This window comes from Nymphaea colorata, chromosome 4, assembly GCF_008831285.2.
Source record: "Nymphaea colorata isolate Beijing-Zhang1983 chromosome 4, ASM883128v2, whole genome shotgun sequence".
NCBI classification, from domain to species: Eukaryota; Viridiplantae; Streptophyta; class Magnoliopsida; order Nymphaeales; family Nymphaeaceae; genus Nymphaea; species Nymphaea colorata.
This window is the reverse complement of record NC_045141.1, coordinates 6,010,757-6,018,070: the sequence shown is the minus strand read 5'-3', so window position 1 is coordinate 6,018,070 and position 7,314 is coordinate 6,010,757.

The following is a 7,314-nucleotide window of genomic DNA, read 5'->3' as shown; positions in this document are numbered from 1 at the left end:
CATGTGAATAATCATTTTAAGGTTTTAGAATGTGTTTATTTGATCAATTGAATTCAGGCATCATTAAATGTGCATATTTAAAAAATATTGCATTTGTATTTCAGTATGTGAATTTAAGGCTTTGAATGTGCTTGCAAAAATAAACTCTTCTCATTAAGCTTGATTTATTAGGAAAAAACCCTCATTTTAATTTGAATTCCATATCATTCGAAATATCATATCATTCATGTATAAATATCAATTTTGCTTGGTTTTATTTTCATTAATGTGTTTAACTATGTGCATTCATGTAGCTTGATTTTGTAATGCATTCATTCATTTAAAAAATGCACATAAATTTAGGTGTCATATTAATCAAGTTAAGATCATCAACTATATACTTGCAGCAATATCCCATGTGTATACTTGACCTAAGTTGACAACATGAAAATACAAATTTGGCAATCATAGTTTTCAAATTGATGCACATTTTCAAACCAGCCTATTTCAAACTTGTTTTTCATAAAACATAGATTCTTTCATAATTGAGATCTAACCTTTTGCATTAAACGCACCTAAAAGCTTAGTCTTTTCTCAATATCTTAGTCAAGACTTGATATTGAGTCCATGATTACACACCTAAGTTTGAACCCTAGTCGGGTTGGGTCTATACCAAAACAAATTTCCAAATTCAACTTTTTCAGGCTCAAGTTGCTCAAACCTATCATGAATTCTAATTGCAAAATTAAATCAATTCAAATCCACTTTTTAAACAATTTTCGGCCACTTCACCAAATCTTCAATCATAAAGTTCTTATAATTCAGAAGAATCTAATCCAATCCAAATTATTGACATTAAACTTTATCCAACTCATTCCATCCTTGTTCAAGCAAATTCAATTTTTCAATATTCAAAATTGCTAAACTGAACAAGTTTAAATTGATACTCAAAATCAAATCCAATCCATGGACAAGCGTATAGGATCACTAAACAAAATGACTTGCACAGTTTGAGCAACATTGAGACTTTGGCCCAACTACCCTTATTGAACCTGGTAGGAATGGTCATACCTCGAACCAAAGAGCGGATCCTCCCAAAAATATTTCAAACCAAAACAACCTCTCACTACTTCGTGTGGTTCTAGTTCATGTGATGGGTGCAAACAGATTGTGACCATGGTGGGACCTGTCTTCATTCGTCTAAAATTTCTCAATACAATTGTGATCTAGAACAAATTGAAGAGAGATCGTGTTTCCTTATCCCTAAAAACAATATTATCATTCTCAATTTAAAGGTTGTAGGATATCAATGTTTCATCTCAAATCTTTCAAATTTGTCTCTTAGGAATGTATATGATAGAGCCATCTATTTCGGTGTTTCATAATTTTTTCAAAACCAATTCCTATGCCTATCAAGCCTCGATCATCATTAATAACCAATACATTTTGATTTCCATAGAGTACAATGATAATCACATTTGACAAATTTTCCAATATCATGGGACTTGTAAAGCCTGAAGGTGATCCTAGAGGACCAATTGGTAAGCAAGTCCTCATCAACTAATAACAAGTTAAAATCCTAAAGGTGATTCTTAGACTCACTGGAAAAGGAATTAGCCACTCCTAAAAAGACATAAACACTAATACATTCATCTAGAGAGTCTCAGCAAAGAGCTTTCTCAATATGATGATCCAACACACTCTCCAAAACTGCCACTAAAAGAATACAAGAACTTAAATATGCCTTGCATAGGTGGTCTTATCTTCTTCCACAACAAAGAGCATAAAGTATACCTTTGAATTGCTTGCCTATTTTGAAAATGGAGACACAACAATGTTTACCATTGATAAATCGAAGTACCACAACTATCCTTTCTTTACAAAGGACTCTCAAAATATTCAATCTAGGATGTAGATTGCATTGAAAGATGTGTCTTTACACTACAATATTGGTTATACAAACATGTAGGGCCACAATCTAACTGTTTCCAATATTGAAAGATGAGTCTTTACACTACAATATTGGTTACATCATTTGTGACTTCTTTGACATAGACGCTACCAAATCAAGATATACTTTCAAACCAGACAATGGTTGCTTACTTCTAGGGACATATTTCACAGTGGAATGACATCCAAAGCAGCTTCATCAGTTTTCATAGCAACAATGACAAGCTCATGAGATCCAATCAAGAGTCATCATGGAACATGAGTTGGATCTCCAAAGTGGTCTGTAAAATGCACCATAACCCAACAACATTGGAGACCTTTTGCACACATCTACCTTGTCCTTGGTTTAGCCAAGAGTCCCAACTATGCCAAATGAACTCCTCCTCTATCCTTCTTAAGTAGGTGTGAGAGTCTAGCCAAAACATTGTGATCAATTAAGTCATCACAAACAATGTTATTTTGCTCTAGTTATGCAATGTCAAATCAAACATTTGTCTTTCTCCAATGGCATTTGTTGTTAGATCATATTTCAAAAATCCAAACTCTTCAAGCCAGATGACATCATGTTAATGATGAAGGTGGAAATCAGTAAGGAAAAGAATAGAAATGGAAGTTGAACAACCCAATTCTCGAAACAAGAATGAAGAATCATCTTCAAGCTTCAATTCTACTACAAAACAACTGATCTAGAATATGATGAATATAAGTGGTTTTGTATATTCAACTTGAAATTTAACAAGGAACAAACAAAAGCTAACAAGCAAAGTCGAAAGAAAGAGAAGACGAACAAAGAATCTTCATTCAGTAGCAGCAAGACTTCTTTCTAACAATACTACCAAAGAAACAAACAGCAAGGAAGATGAAAACTCTAAAGGACAATAAGAAAAAGGAAGAGTCTCTGAAAATCAGAATATAAGAAGTTGAAAAGAAGTTTAACATTATTCAACTTAAAGGGAAGACAAGAGGAGATTCATATGCGGAAAATTCTATGAAAGTTTTGAAAATGGAAAAATATGTCAAGAATTTGCCCAAAAACATTCGTCAAATTAGATGGTCAGGATACCCCAAAGCTCATGACCATGTTCCTTGCCAAGTGCTACAAGTTCTTTAACAACCACTGAGCTCTTTTCTATCGTCTCTTCAGGAGCATGGAAGGTATAACAACACAATAGTAATGACAACATGTCAAACCAATAGAGCTTAAGAATTTTGATAGGCTGATTAAATTATTCATTGGATGGTTTATCCAAAATGTGGAAACATACCAACAATCATTACCCTTCGTAACTTAAGTCAATGGTTCTATTTAAAGATGAAAATCAGCTTGCAACAAAATGAGGGATCCAATATCAGAGTCCCATGTATTGGGACTAATCACCAATAATCATTCTCAGCCACTAACGGGTTTGATAAATGCTCAAATGTATTGGGACTAATCACCAATAAGTAGCTTGGCATAAAGGGTAAAATGTACTGAAGCTGGTATCAAAAACAGAGCATTTGATGTAGTGATACCTGCTAAGCTCAAAGAAGAAGCCAAGAAAAATGAAGCTGAATATGGTCCAACAAATTTATTGTCAATGCAGCATCAGCAAAGAAAGAGAAGGCTGACTATATGAAGGGAAATGACTCCTACAACAAAGGTGTAGCTAGCAGCAACAACAACATCAATAACAAAAACAAATATCTCGGCTGGAGTTATGATAGAAAATTTACATAACTAAAGCAAACTTACGAAGAAATGATGAATGAACTAATCAAAAGAAGTCCTTTGTCTCTACCAAAGATTTCTGATCCTCATCCCATGATAGAAAGGAAAAAGGATTAAGTTTGCAAATTTCACCTAGCCTCGAGACACAGTACTAAGGATTGCTTGGCATTGAAAAAACATAGCCGAAAGAGTTGATCAAAGTAGTTACGGGACAGCCAGAAATAATAACAAACCCATTTCCCAACCATGGCAAGGAGATGGCATTGATGGACAGATACACTTCCAATAGAATTCCAATTAAACATTAGGTTATAATGACTAATAGCAACAAGAATGAATCTCCTATAGATTTCTTCAAACCTCTGGCAAAAAGGGACAAGAAAGAAGCAAAGCACAAAAAACAAGCACACCCTACCGGTCCCACTCCCCTAGAAGAAATTCTATTTCTGGATTAGTTATTAGACTCTAAACCTCTAGAATCACTCTTTAGCTGGCTTGATTCTTTGGTCACTCTTAAGAGAGAAAATCCCTGCCCCAATACGAATGATAAATGGATATGTGGATTTCATAGTTTTCATGGATGAGTATTTACCCTTTTAAGCACCATGCATAACGATTCCCTCCACATTATCATCAATGCACTAGATAGCACCATCACTCATGTATTGGACAATGGAGGAGCAAGCCTAAAGATGTGTCTGTAACAAACAGCTCAGACTTTAAGAATATAAGAATAAAATTATTCTCCAACAACAACCATTGTTCATGGATGTGAAAGACAAGGCCAACCTTGCCTCGGCTGGATATGTCTAGAAGCGGACATTGCTCAGACCAGATTTGAAATTCTATTCTATATAGTGGATATCTTTCAACATGCTATTGGGCCGATCATAGATTCATTCAACCAATGCCGTTCCATCAAATCCACTCCAATGTGTTACTTGGGCTAGAGGAGTGAAAATAATCACAGCATATATATACGATCATCAAGCATGACACCCCCACCCAATGCTACATGTACCTGTTTACATCATTGATATACCAAGCATTCAAGTTTGGAAAGAAGAACTCATTTAGAACTTCAATAGGATGTCCTTCTACAAGCCGAAGCAACTAACATGGGTGGTCAAGGGCAAAAAGCCCAGTTCATCTAAACCATCTTACAAGAATCATCCACTATTCAAAAAGTTCTCTCGGAATAAAAAAGGTTCAATCTTCTCCTTTGTTTATCAGCTATTTACCAACCCTGGTACAGATGTAAACATAATATTGGAACCGGTCTTGTTGATAGGACAAAGGGAGCTCATGCCTTGAGATGCCTAACTATGAAGAAGTAAATGAAAATGAAGAGTTTAAGCTGGTAACGTTCATCAAGGGGACCACCATGCACAGATGTTCACTGTCAATCTGAAGCACAATTCGACTGCAACTGTCAAGCTCAGCTCAGCAGCTCTGTCTCAACCACAGTTTGGCCGCTCCCTCACAAGTCGACATTTGTTTCTCCTTCAAGCTCCACTCATCCTCTCTCTCTCTCTCTCTCTCTCTCCCTCCTCCCTCCCTTTTGGCAAGAACAAAAAAAAGGAGGATGGACAGTGGCTTTGAAGACCTCCTGCCTCTTGCCGAATTTGCTAAGCTTGAACCCCATTTTTGGGTTTTAGCTTCTATTTTCTAGTTCTAGGCAGCAAGAACTAGCAATATTCTTTCAAATCCTGCACAACACCAAGTATTTGCGGCCTCCTATGCTTGGATTTCTCAAGCCGAGCCCTTTCATTATGGTCTTTGCTTAATATTTTTTACAAAGGAAACCAAGTCCAGCTCTATTCTCTTCATAGACACCCGAACAAGGCCAGTACTCTAAAACTAATCTCACAACATTCTCTTTATCTATTTTCATTCTATTTATCTATTTTCCATGCATGAATGAATGATTAGAGCCAACATGGGGGGGTTTTCATGTTTCATCAGGCAATACATGTGCAATGTGCATGCTAAATGCACTATCATGCATACATCTGATCGCTTCTTGATAAAAAAACTACTTAAACATGTCTTCAACAAAGAAACAAAGATTTTTCTCAAACAGCCTACTATGAACTCAAAAACTGATTTAAAAGGTATCAAACCATGGAGGTAATCCATGGTGAGATTTACCAATAATAGAATGAGAGAAATATGGATCAACTACGTGGTGCTTTTCCATCTCGTCTTTCAATTTCTACGTTTTCATTTTTATGAATATAATATGCGAGAGAGAGAAAGAGAGAGGAGAGAATCAAATGAATGGTGACAATATTTTGAACTGGAAATCCTATCATCACAATCTGTCAATCTCAGCCCACTAAGGATAAAACTTGATCAAATAATGAGTGTACCTTGCCTTACAAACAGCTAAATTAATCATCTTGAGCTTGTTTTTGATAAAATAGCCATATTTATTCAAAAGATATTTTAAAAATCTTCAAAATTTTCTGCAATTTCCAGAATCTTTATTTGCCACATTTGGTTGAGAACCAAAGCCCAATCAAACTTGATTATTAACCCTTTAAAAAAGAGCTCTCTTATTAAAAAATGATACGAACCTACTTAACTGATAGCCAAAGTCGGTAACCATAAGGAGAAACCAAGATGTTTTCTCCTTTCCTATCAAAACCAGCCCCATATATCTATCAAACAACATCTCAAAATTTTTATTTTTAGACCCTAAATCAGCCACCCCAAAGCTGGAAGTGGCAGCTCAAATCTGCTGGTCTATCGAAGGGCTGGATGTCTTTCAAAATGGGGTCATAAAAATTAGTTTTATGAACATATCAGTTTATCTCTTCTTAATGTTTGAAAATCATTAAAGAAGTCTAAATTTAGATTTCAATGATTCAGAACCCTGATTTTTCTGCTTGAAAAGAGATTTAGGATCAGCAGTCAATCTTTAGGCTCGAAACCTAAGTTTTCTAAAATATCAATATCAAGAAAGATGGATCTTAAGTAGGAACAATTTTCTATAATTTTACAGATATAAATGTAACCTTATAGCATAAAAATGAGCTCCTTTTGAACCTAAGATGATATCAAATTTTCATCCCAAGAGGGCTGTAACTAGACCTTAAAATGGCAATCCAATTTTTCTGAGTTGGCAGGGTTTTCTTTTTGAAAATCATGATCTTCAAGATCATCGTTGGCCTCCGAATTATTTGATTTGTGAGTCAATTTGAAAGGAGTCTTTAAAATCTTCTCCTTTGAAAACAATTTCAAATTATAAAAGTAAGATTCTGAAATAATTCTAAAAATCAAGTTAAGTTTGCATACTATGTTCTAAAGTGCATTCTTAATTTCAATATCAAGGATGAATCTAGAAGCAGTCCAAGATCTTCAATCTCCCAAAATCAGCCAACATCTATGCCTACATCTCTATGAATCAAATCCAAACAAGCAAATTAGCTTATGCATGGAAAAATGAGAGCATCAAGCATCGACGATAACATGTACTTTGCTTTCACGAACATGCACTCACTCACTACACACTAATTCACCTATTTTCGAGTTATAAGTGAGTCAAATTAGAGTTGCTATGGTGACCAAGTCATATTGCAAGAAAATTTAGGTCTCCCACTTATTTCAAAGCAAAAATACTCAATTCAATTACAAAATTTAATTGAAAATAATTTGGAAAACTTCAAGTT